The sequence below is a fragment of the Schistocerca americana genome, chromosome 1 (genome assembly GCF_021461395.2).
Source record: "Schistocerca americana isolate TAMUIC-IGC-003095 chromosome 1, iqSchAmer2.1, whole genome shotgun sequence".
NCBI lineage: Eukaryota > Metazoa > Arthropoda > Insecta > Orthoptera > Acrididae > Schistocerca > Schistocerca americana.
This window is the reverse complement of record NC_060119.1, coordinates 551,796,214-551,807,027: the sequence shown is the minus strand read 5'-3', so window position 1 is coordinate 551,807,027 and position 10,814 is coordinate 551,796,214. Positions and strand designations below refer to the sequence as shown.

General features: G+C 42.0%; 1 pseudogene; it reads right to left on the bottom strand.

The window, feature by feature from the left end:
• Window positions 1–225: 225 nt before the first annotated feature.
• On the bottom strand, window positions 226–343 carry LOC124559852 (annotated as a pseudogene).
• Between the last annotated feature and the right edge of the window lie 10,471 nt (window positions 344–10,814).

Genomic DNA, 10,814 nt, shown 5'->3' with positions numbered 1-10,814 from the left:
TTCCTTACTATTATCTCCTCCTCCCAAACAGGCCATGAAAGTCCAACGGTACCGACCGGCCGCCGTGTCATCCTCAGCCCACAGGCGTCACTGGATGCGGATATGGAGGGGAATGTGGTCAGCACACCGTTCTGCCGGCCGTATCTCAGTTTCCGAGACCGGAGCCGCTACTTCTCAATCAAGTAGCTCCTCAGTTTGCCTCGCAAGGGCTGAGTGCACCCCGCTTGCCAACAGCGCTCGGCAGACCGGATGGTCACCCATCTAAGTGCTAGCCCAGCCCGACAGTGCTTAACTTCGGTGATCTGTTGAGAACCAGTGTTACCACTGCGGCAAGGCCGTTGACCCTTACTATTATAGTAAATGAAAATCCCTTCCACAGAATCTTTCAGTATAGTTTTGACTAACTGCATGCTGGTGAAAGCTCCTGGATCAAATCCAAACTCTGTAGAGTCCGTAGGCTGCTAAGATTAGCACAGTTAAAAACTAAACAAACACCATACGTTGCAACTTCATCAGGAGTTGTGGAAACAAATGTTGTCTTCGGGCACGGTTATGCTATCTGAGAGTTGTAACTTTCATTGGGATTCTTAGTTTTTCCATGCACACACTTTTGTAGAAGTTCTGGATATGCTAAACACAGAAATAGTCCCCACATTGCGACTGCATAAAACTACAAGAAAACACCACAGGAATAAATAATATGAGGTAATACAGAACAATAAAAGAGCATGGCCCTGGGCAGGGTTTTGTAAATTATTATTTTTATCACACTTGGGAATGGAAATGGAACGCAAAATCAGGTATTGAAATTTCAGTACCATGTACTAGGGTCGTTCAATAAATAACACCCCTGATTTTTTTAAAAAGCCATTTATATACATAGACACACGTCATTAATGTTTCTTTACATTTGATGTTCTGTGCGCTGGTGAAGTTTCGAACCGTTATGGCAGGTGGCAGAGCCGTAGTACAGCGTCAAAATGGCGTCCGCATTCGACTCACGTTACAAGCAGCGTGCTGATATTGAATTCTTGTGTGCAGAAAAAGAAACTATGGTGAACATCCATAAACGTTTGTTGCAGTGTATGGCGATGCTGAAGTTGATAGTACAGCTGGACGATGGTAAAGAAAGTTGCAGCCTCAGGAAATGCGGAAACAGAGCTCCATTATCAGCCACGCTCGGGACGTCCAGTCACAGCCACTGCTCCAGACATGCTGAATCGTGCGGATGCCATTATTCGTGCCGACCGGCGCATCACAACTCGACAGTTGGCTCTATAGTTGCCGGTCAGCATTGGAAGTGCGTCTGAAATGATCCAAACTCTCGGATATTCAAAGAGGTGCTCACTATGGGTTCCACGAATGCTCACAGCGGACCACAAGATTCAAAGGAAGTCCATTTCATCTGAATTGTTGAAGCGTTTTGAGACTGACGGAGAGGCCTTTCTGTGATGGATCGTTACGGGGGACGAAAGCTGGATGCACCACTTTGCGCCGGTAACAAAAAGGCAGTCCATGGAGTGGCATCATCCTCATTCACCACAAAAGAAGAAATTCCAGACAACCACCTTTGCCGGAAAAGTCATGGTGACAGTCTTCTGGGATTGTGATAGCGTCATTTCATGGATGTGATGCCAAAAGGGTCAACCATCAGTTCATAGACATACATGAAGACTCTGAATATACTCAAGAACCGTTTCCGACTTGTTCGATCAGACAAGAATCCAGCTGAAATCTTGCTCCTACACGAAATGCACGCCCACACACAAGTCTGAAAATCCCGGAACAATTCACCAAATTGTGTTGGACATCATTTCCTCATCCACCCTACACTCCAGATCTCGCACCCTCGGACTTCCATCTCTTTGGGCTGCTTAAATATTCTTTACAGAGAATACACTTTGAAGATGACGAAAGTATGTCTTACACTGAAAACATGGCTACGCCTACAGGACAAGGGCTTTTACCGGCAGGAAATACATGCCCTTCCACAACGTTGGCGTTCGGCCATAGAATGTGATGGAGACTATGTAGAAAAATAGGAGATGGACAAGACATGTTGATGTATATTGTCACTAAATTATGGCTCCTAGCAGTAAATATGTTCTGAGAAAAAAATTTGATGCATTACTTATTGAACGACCCTCGTAGTAAATGAAGATCCAATAAAAAATTTCACCATTTCCGTCGCTTTCGCGTACATCCCCTCTTATGTTAAATTGCAAAGTAAGCTTGTAGATTTAGCTGTGGGTGTAGATGTGGATGTGAACTTGTAGTGTAGAGCGGGGAGTCTCTCCAATCGTGAACGGGACAATACCGTTTGTGTGCATTGTGCAGTGTTTCAGCATGCGTCGAGCAATTATTAAGAAAACTTCTTGTCGTTCAGCTGTATTAGGTGGAGGCGCACGACTGAGGAGAGGTGCTGACGCACAGATGAGCCTCGGTTGCCTTCGGCGGGCGACAGCTCGGCGCCGCGTGGGCTGTGAGCGCTGACCCGCCGCCACATCCGCGCCAATTGGCGGCGATTGCTCGCCGTGACGTCACGGCTGCTCCCCAGGCGCGGCCGCGCCGGCGCCTAGCCCAACAGGTGGCGGCGGCCACAGCGCAGCTAGCAATGGGCTACACTGCGATTTTGCGATATCGGTGATTTCCATGAAGCTACTTTTGTGCAATTGTAACTCTTAGTTTCCATTTGTTGCAATTAAGAATCACAGTTAACGAATTCATAACTTGTACCCCTTCGGATGCATTCAGTGCTACTTCTATATTCTGCGACTTACGCGAGTTTTGCGATTTTTCACCGTAGATACACTACTGGCTATTAAAATTGCTACACCACGAAGATGACGTGCTACAGACGCGAAAGTTAACCGACAGGAAGAAGATGCTGCGATATGCAAATGATTAGCTTTTCAGAGCATTCACACAAGGTTGGCGCCGGTGGCGACACCTACAACGTGCTGACATGAGGAAAGTTTCCAACCGATTTCTCATACACAAACAGCAGTTGACCGGCGATGCCTGGTGAAACGTTGTTGTGACGCGTCGTGTAAGGAGGAGAAATTCGTACCATCACGTTTCCGACTTTGATAAAGGTCGGGTTGTAGCCTATCGCGATTGCGGTTTATCGTATCGAGCCATTGCTGATCGCGTTCGTCGAAATCCAACGACTGTTAGCAGAATATGGAATCGGTGGGTTCACGAGGGTAATACGGAACGCCGTGCTGGATCCCAACGGCCTCGTATCACTATCAGTCGAGATGACAGGCATCTTATCCGCATGGCTGTAACGGATCGTGCAGCCACGTCTCGATCCCTGAGTCAACAGATGGGGACGTTTGCAAGACAACAACCATCTGCACGAACAGTTCGACGACGTTTGCAGCAGCACAGACTTTCAGCTCGGAGACCATTGCTGCGGTTACCCGTGACGCTGCATCACAGACAGGAGCGCCTGCGATGGTGTACTCAACGACGAACCTGGTTGCACGAATGGCAAAACGTCGTTTTTTCGGATGAATCCAGGTTCTGTTTGCAGCATCATGATGGTCGCATACGTATTTGGCGACATCACGGTGAACGCACATTGGAAGTGTGTATTCGTTATCGCCATACTGGCGTATCACCCGGCGTGATGGTATGGGGTGCCATTGGTTACACGTCTCGGTCTCCTCTTTTTCGCTTTGACGGCACTTTGAACAGTGGACGTTACATTTCAGATGTGTTACTACCCGTGGCTCTACTCTTCATTCGATATCTGCGAAACCCTACATTTCAGCAGGATAATGCACGACCTCATGTTGCAGGTCCTGTACGGGCCTTTCTGGATACAGAAAATGTTCGACTGCTTTACTGGCCAGCACATTCTCCAGATCTCTCACCAATGGAAAACGTCTGGTCAATGGTGGCCGAGCAACTGGCTCGTCATAATACGCCAGTCACTACTCTTGATGAACTGTGGTATCGTGTTGAAGCTGCATGGGCAGCTGTACCTCTACACGCCATCCAAGCTCTGTTTGACTCAATGCCCAGGCGTATCAAGGCCGTTATTACGGCCAGAGGTGGTTGTTCTGGGTACTGATTTCTCAGGATCTATGCACCTAAATTGAGTGAAAATGTAATCATATGTCAGTTCTAGTATAATATATTTGCCCAATGAATACCCGTTTATCATTTGCATTTTTTCTTGGTGTAGCAGTTTTAATGGCCAGTAGTTTATTACACTCTCATAAGTAGCAAGTAAGAAGTGATCGTTTCAATGCGACCGAGAAAAATGTTCTCGCCTCTAAAAGTGATTACTTTTCAGGACTTCAGGTTACCGTTTCAGTTACCCAAAGTTCGGCGACATGGTATTGTTGACATTTGCAACCATTCTTCCTCACTTGTTAAAGAATATACGAATGATTTCCTTGACCAGAGAGAAAATTTCATCTCAGCAAGTTAGTAGTAAGTATGTATTACATTTGTCCTTTTTTGGTTTTAATTTTGTATTGATAGAACAAGTGTGAAAATACTAATAGCGTGATGTTGAGAATCACAACGTAAACTGCCACACAGTATAGTATGAGTGAATGTTTAGAATACCGATTCTAATCGCGTTGTTCTGTTAACAGGTATCTGAACCCATTTTCAATCACTTTATACAACGATAATTCAAAATACCATTGACAACAGAATTGGAGAATCTGGCACAGCGTCTTTAGACCGTCTTCGTCAGAAGCAGGTTTAGTTTCGAAGTTTGTGAAAGAACGTAGTGAGATCGATTATGCAAAGTGTGAAACCTGCCTCCACTCAGTTGCTTTCGTTACCGCAAATATTAGTAGTTTTGCAGTGTGAATAACTCGTATATTGCTAGTAATTAGTAACAGTAGGAAAGTTTAATCGTCCTCGTGATTTTCCAGACGCAGCTCCCTCTTCGATTACTGGCTGCTCTATGTATACATCCACATCTAGAAGAGATAATCGTGAAGATTCGAGACTTACTTTGAAAAACTCACAGGTTAAAAGAGCCATAATTAACAATGTAAGTGTGCAGACCGATAATTGTACCAGTGTGTCATTGAAGTCATTACGTGATTTGAAAGGGTTGATAAATAAATTTGAAATATATTATGAGTAAATAACGAACATATTTTATGCCGTGCAATTGTTGATAAAAGGTTAGGTTGGAAGGTTGTGCAAGTGAAACTAGTGGAAAATACTGATCTCCAACTTAAAAGTTTACATTGGGAATAGTTTTAATGCGATGTTTAAAAATACACACAAAACGTCAACTGTATATTATAGTGTCGGAAAAAATATCCGTCTTCTGGATATAGTTGTTAAACATTTGATAAAAGTTACGTAGTAGACTCAAGATTGCATTTTTAGTATTTATGTACGATATACAGGGTGTTTCCGTAAGAGCGTTCAAAATTTAACAGAACATAGAGCATGCCCCACTGAGCAATTTGAGGTACCGAACGTGGGTCGGAGAAGCCAGCTTAAGGAGATATTGAAGTAAACTTGTCTACCGCTTTGTCTAGCTTTACTATTTTCCAGCTTATTTACGACTAACATGCGTAGAAGTTTACACGTACTGTGCTGTTTGCTTACATGTACATTCTTCATACTCTGCAAGGAAACTAGGAGGACGAGCCTGACTACTAGGAAATGCAGTATTTCCTGGTCGCTGGGTTGGAAGGGGAGGTCCTATTCCATGGCCTGCGAGGTCACCTGACCTGAATCGCCTATGGGAGTATCTAAAGTCACTCGTAAATGAGACCCCAGTGGATACGGAGACGAAATTAGTTACCGGTACCAGAGTTGTAGCTGCCTATGATGTGATTCGAAACAGACCACGGATATTTGTCAGGGTGCGTCAGAATCTTGTTCGCCGACGTCATGCCTGCATTGAGGTACATAGCCAACAGTTTGCGAAATAACATCCCAAAGATGTTCGGGTTCACATGCGGTTCTTCTTCATCGAAATGTTTTGGTTCAAACTCGTCTAGGGGTTGAACCGCATGTTTCGCATTACACGCCCTAAATTAGGCATTTGTGACACTTTGTTTAAATTTTCTGGCTGATGGAAAGTTTGGAAATTGTATGAAACAAAGTTAATGTAACATACAATCCCAGTAATAATAATATCGGGAACTAAATTAACGACCCATAAGTGATATAGGCCACACAGTTACGATTTGGTTAGAATAATGTTTATTCAGAAAGAAAACTAATAGCGAAAGTGGTCGTATTGAGAATTACTATTACACTCGAGCGCATATCCATTTGACACAGTTCGATCGTTCACAATCTCATCGCCAAACACAAATCCAATACTCCACCTCGTTATTTACACGAACGAAAAGTTAGAGTTCACACCAGGCGCGCGGCTGCTCACCGCTCAGAGACTAAGTCCCGCGATACCACACAACGCGAAATTTTCTAAGTCGTCTCACTTCCTAGCTGCCTAAAGACCTACCGTCCGCTTTCGCGTCTCAGTCTGAACTATACCCTTTGGTGTCTCCAGCCGAACTATCCCCTTTCGCGTCTGCACCAGCAATGTCCCTCTGCCCGTCCCCGGTCGCGTTTCCTGCAGGCCGAATATCCTCGCTCAACTGACTGGGGCAGTTCCCTTCCCTGAAGACGTCCATCTGATTAGCTACAGCTTATTCTACATTATCTTATACTTTAACATACTTAAATAATCAAAGCTTGACGACTTTCACGTTCTAAATAAAATAACAATAATAGCCATCACAAAATAAACGTTAAATTCTTTTACATAAAAGCAATAAATTTCCTTCTTAGCTTTGAATGCCATGGCCAGTATCTTCGCACTATTGTGCTTTCTGATAAATAAATAAAGAACAAAAGTAACTATTATGCACTGAACTTTACAGTAAACATTATGTTATCTAATGAGTCAATAAGGTGTCATTCTGTCATCGTTCAATGTGTTCTGTGTGGAGGAAATAATGATCTGATGCTTAACTGTAAATACTGTTACTTTAAATTTACTGTATCTTTTAAACAAATGAAGTTACAGAGTTGGTATTTACAACATTTGTTGTTTTAAGGCCGGCCGGGGTGGCCGATCGGTTCTAGGCGCTACAGTCTGGAACCGCGCGACCGCTACGGTCGCAGGTTCGAATCGTGCCTCAGGCATGGATGTTTGTGATGTTCTTTGGTTAGTTAGGTTTAAGTAGTTCTAAGTTCTAGGGGACTGATGACCTCAGATGTTAAGTTCCATAGTGCTCAGAGCCATTCTTTTTGTTGTTTTAATGATGGGCATCTATATGAAATGTCGATCCTCAAGATCGACTAAAGCGTTCAGATTTTAGCATTCAGGTCTTTGTTACAAAACTTGTGAATTTCACTTTAACAGTAAATCCTAAACTATTATAGAAATGATCAGTATTCAAGTTTTATTGGGATCACCATGAAAATTTATGAAGGATGGTACATTAAAATTACTGTGGCTTCATTCCCTGCATATCTACAGAATTAAATAGTTTCCACAAATGTTTCCCTTTATGGTCACCCTTAAGTCCGCCATATTTAACACTGCTACAGCTCCCTGGCCGCAAACGCCTTCTACTGGGTTTCCCTGTGACGTGGGTTCTCGTCTGTATCACTCGCACACTACAGCGCTTAGGCCTGAATAGACAATAGACGCCTGTGAGTTTCCTATTGATATAACTGCGAACGTATATTTAAGAGCTGCCACTGATTTAAGCATAAAACATTGTCCCAGTTAGTATCGATGAATCTGAATTGTTAACTTTTCTATTAAGTTCTAATTTAATTGAGCTCAAATTTCACCCAAAGCCTGACTTAACAATTAATACACACTGATTCAACACGTTACTTGTTAAAATTTACTGGTGAGTTTTCTTTGCATGCAACATACATTTTGGCAGTTAAACGGTATGTTACGTTTAACACCTCAATATAAAATAAGGTTGTATTTTTATATTTCATTATTAACTAAAAAAATATGTTTCATTCTTTAGAACCAGTTGAATAGCTAGAATATTTCTATTGAAGCTGGAATAATATAATAGGTCTAGTTTTTTCTACATTCACAAAAAGCTTCTAAGGGCGTCAAGAATCACCATAAACGGCTACGAACTGTTTTTTTTTAATATTTAGCACAAAAATAATATTCAGAAATGTATTTCTGTTGCAGAGGACTTTTTTTCTTGTCTTATTTTAAAACGTCATTTTGACGATAACTAGGGTAAGAAGATTTTTATAGGTTATATCAGGAGCCCAAGGAATGACAACTAACCACTAAGAGAGAGACACAGGGGTGGTGTAGCGGGAGGAGACGCGAAGTAATACGTCGCTTCTGTTGGAAAAAGTTCTCAAACTGGTCCTGACCCTGCTTGAAAGCCTTCTCTACTCTCTTCTACTTCTGTATTATATGACAAAGCAAAAAGCAGCAGGAACTAAATTGGTCACATGACTGGGTACAGTCATCCTCCAGTTATAGCAAAACCCATCTCACACGAGTAATAGTCCAGTCAAATAGTAGATATACTTTGCAAAAGGTGGGGTAGAAGAGTTTATTTTTTCAACTCGTTCATATGGTTGGAAAGATTAGAAAACCGAGTTTTGCCAACAAAATTTCGCTTGGGAAAACTTTCTGTAGTCAGAAAACTTGGAAAATTTCGGACTTTCTTCACTTTTTTCAAAATATCTCAGTTTCATTTGCTCCGATCGCTTTAACGTCTATTTTCTTTTTTAAAGAGCACAAAATTCTCTACAAATTTGATTCTTGCCATTTTTTTTCTACTCCCAATATCTAAGGCGCTACAGCGCCTCAAAAAATACCAATTTTTCAAATTTTGAGCATAGTGGTAAGATACCTTATTTTTGAACACTATTTTTTCAGTTTCTGTTTGTGTAGTATAAATACATTATACATCATGTTATAAGTTGGAATTTACCACCTCACTTTCAGGTATTCAATTTCTCTGTATGCAACATGAGGATTGCTAGGCACCCAACTATTGTGATTCTTACATCACTACCTGAAGTTCACTATGGGCCACCTCAGCCCTGGTATTTGTAAAACTATAAATATAAAAATACATCATTAAGAGACATAAACACACACACACACACACACACAAAATAAATTGTCTCATGAAACTGAACTATTATTAGCTGCAATAGACAACCTAATTAGGTAGGTAATTATTCTTGTGTATAAAAGCCACACATTGACATTAAAAATAAGTAGCTTTATTACAATTAAAATGCATTGTCAGTTACTAAAAAATGTTGACAGTTCTGGGTGTGTAATACTTGTAATATTGCACTTAAGCGCACTTGACACAGATATGAGTATCACTTCCAACGTTTTGATGGGCCAGGTTCCTCAGTGTCACCAGAAATACCTTGAGTTACGGATTCAGGGTCTGTACATAGAGTTGATCCCAGATTGACCTCTTCTTTAAACAGCGAGTCAGCCTCAGCAAGTTCGTTGGTTTCGTCAGCGGTTTCCTCAACATCCTCCATAACATCTTCTTCACTGTCTTCATATAAAAATTTTGGCACGATTTCACAGCTGACCCCAATACAGTTCTTGCAAATTGAAGAACATTTCAAACCCACTTTTCTGCAGGAGCACGCTCCGCCACAGTTCAGCTTTCATGAACATGAAACAATGTGAAGAAGTGCTTCAGGTGCTGGATCTTGGCTCATTATAACGGGTATTGTACCGTGGTCGCTGTGATTCCAGCCCCATTTCTCAGAAGGTTTCTATTTTGCCATCCAACTGTGGACTTGTTGGTAAGTCCGCAACGAATGATGTTGTGCAGCATCTTGTGTATGTGGCAACCGTGCAAGGTTCAGTTTGCTTTTTGTGGCAGACTTGGCGAATAGCTGGTACCGCAAATGGTCTAGTGTGTGGGAACTGCTGACACCTCCACTATACAATGCGATAGTAACCTGTTGTCGTGCAGTTGTTATTTCTTCACGGGTAGCATGTGGTTTATCGAACGTGCAAAGCGCTGAGGTTAGGTGTTCATTTTTTGCAACAATATTGCAGCACTTAATTTTTCCTTGACTAAAAGAAGCAGGTGTTGTATTACATACGCTAAACGCGTGAGTGAACAAAATATATTCACTGTCAAACTTGTAAGATGCAGTGGAAAACCATTTGTCTTATGCATTTCCTCTTCCTGGCTTTAAGAAAAATAAGTTTTCAATGCCTTGCCCCAAACCGGTCATGAGCACAAGCAGGTCAACATCTTCTCCTACAATGACAACACTTCCAAAATCTTTGGTTCTTGAAATGGCAGATGTTACAATTATAACGTCAGCATCTTCTTGTGCCTGGTGCACTTCAATGCTACACTCCAGAAATTCCATTTTAAGAAGTGTGATCAAACGCATCTTGTTTCGTTCGTTGTACAAGAACTTGTCCTGAGGGACTTGGTTCACCATCTCTGACTCAACCACAACGTCAACCGAAGAATGGTGTTTGGACCTACGAATCCTCTCAGCACTCTTTGTGCTACATTTGTCTCCCTCACATGGATACCCATCAAATACAATAGCACATTGAGATCCAAAATGACGTTGCAGGTAATAAACATAGCTTTGGGCTATTGACTTGAAGCAAACATTTCGAGTCCAAGTCACTTTGTGGATAAGGTACCCTCCATCAATGACAAAAAATTTACTCGGTCCACCTGACTTCACATCTTCCACTGGAACGAAGGCATTGTATAATGAAGATTTTGTTCCTTTTCGCATGCCTTTTTCTGAGAACAGGGACATTGGGTAAGGAGCAAGTTCATATTTCAGAAGGGCTTATA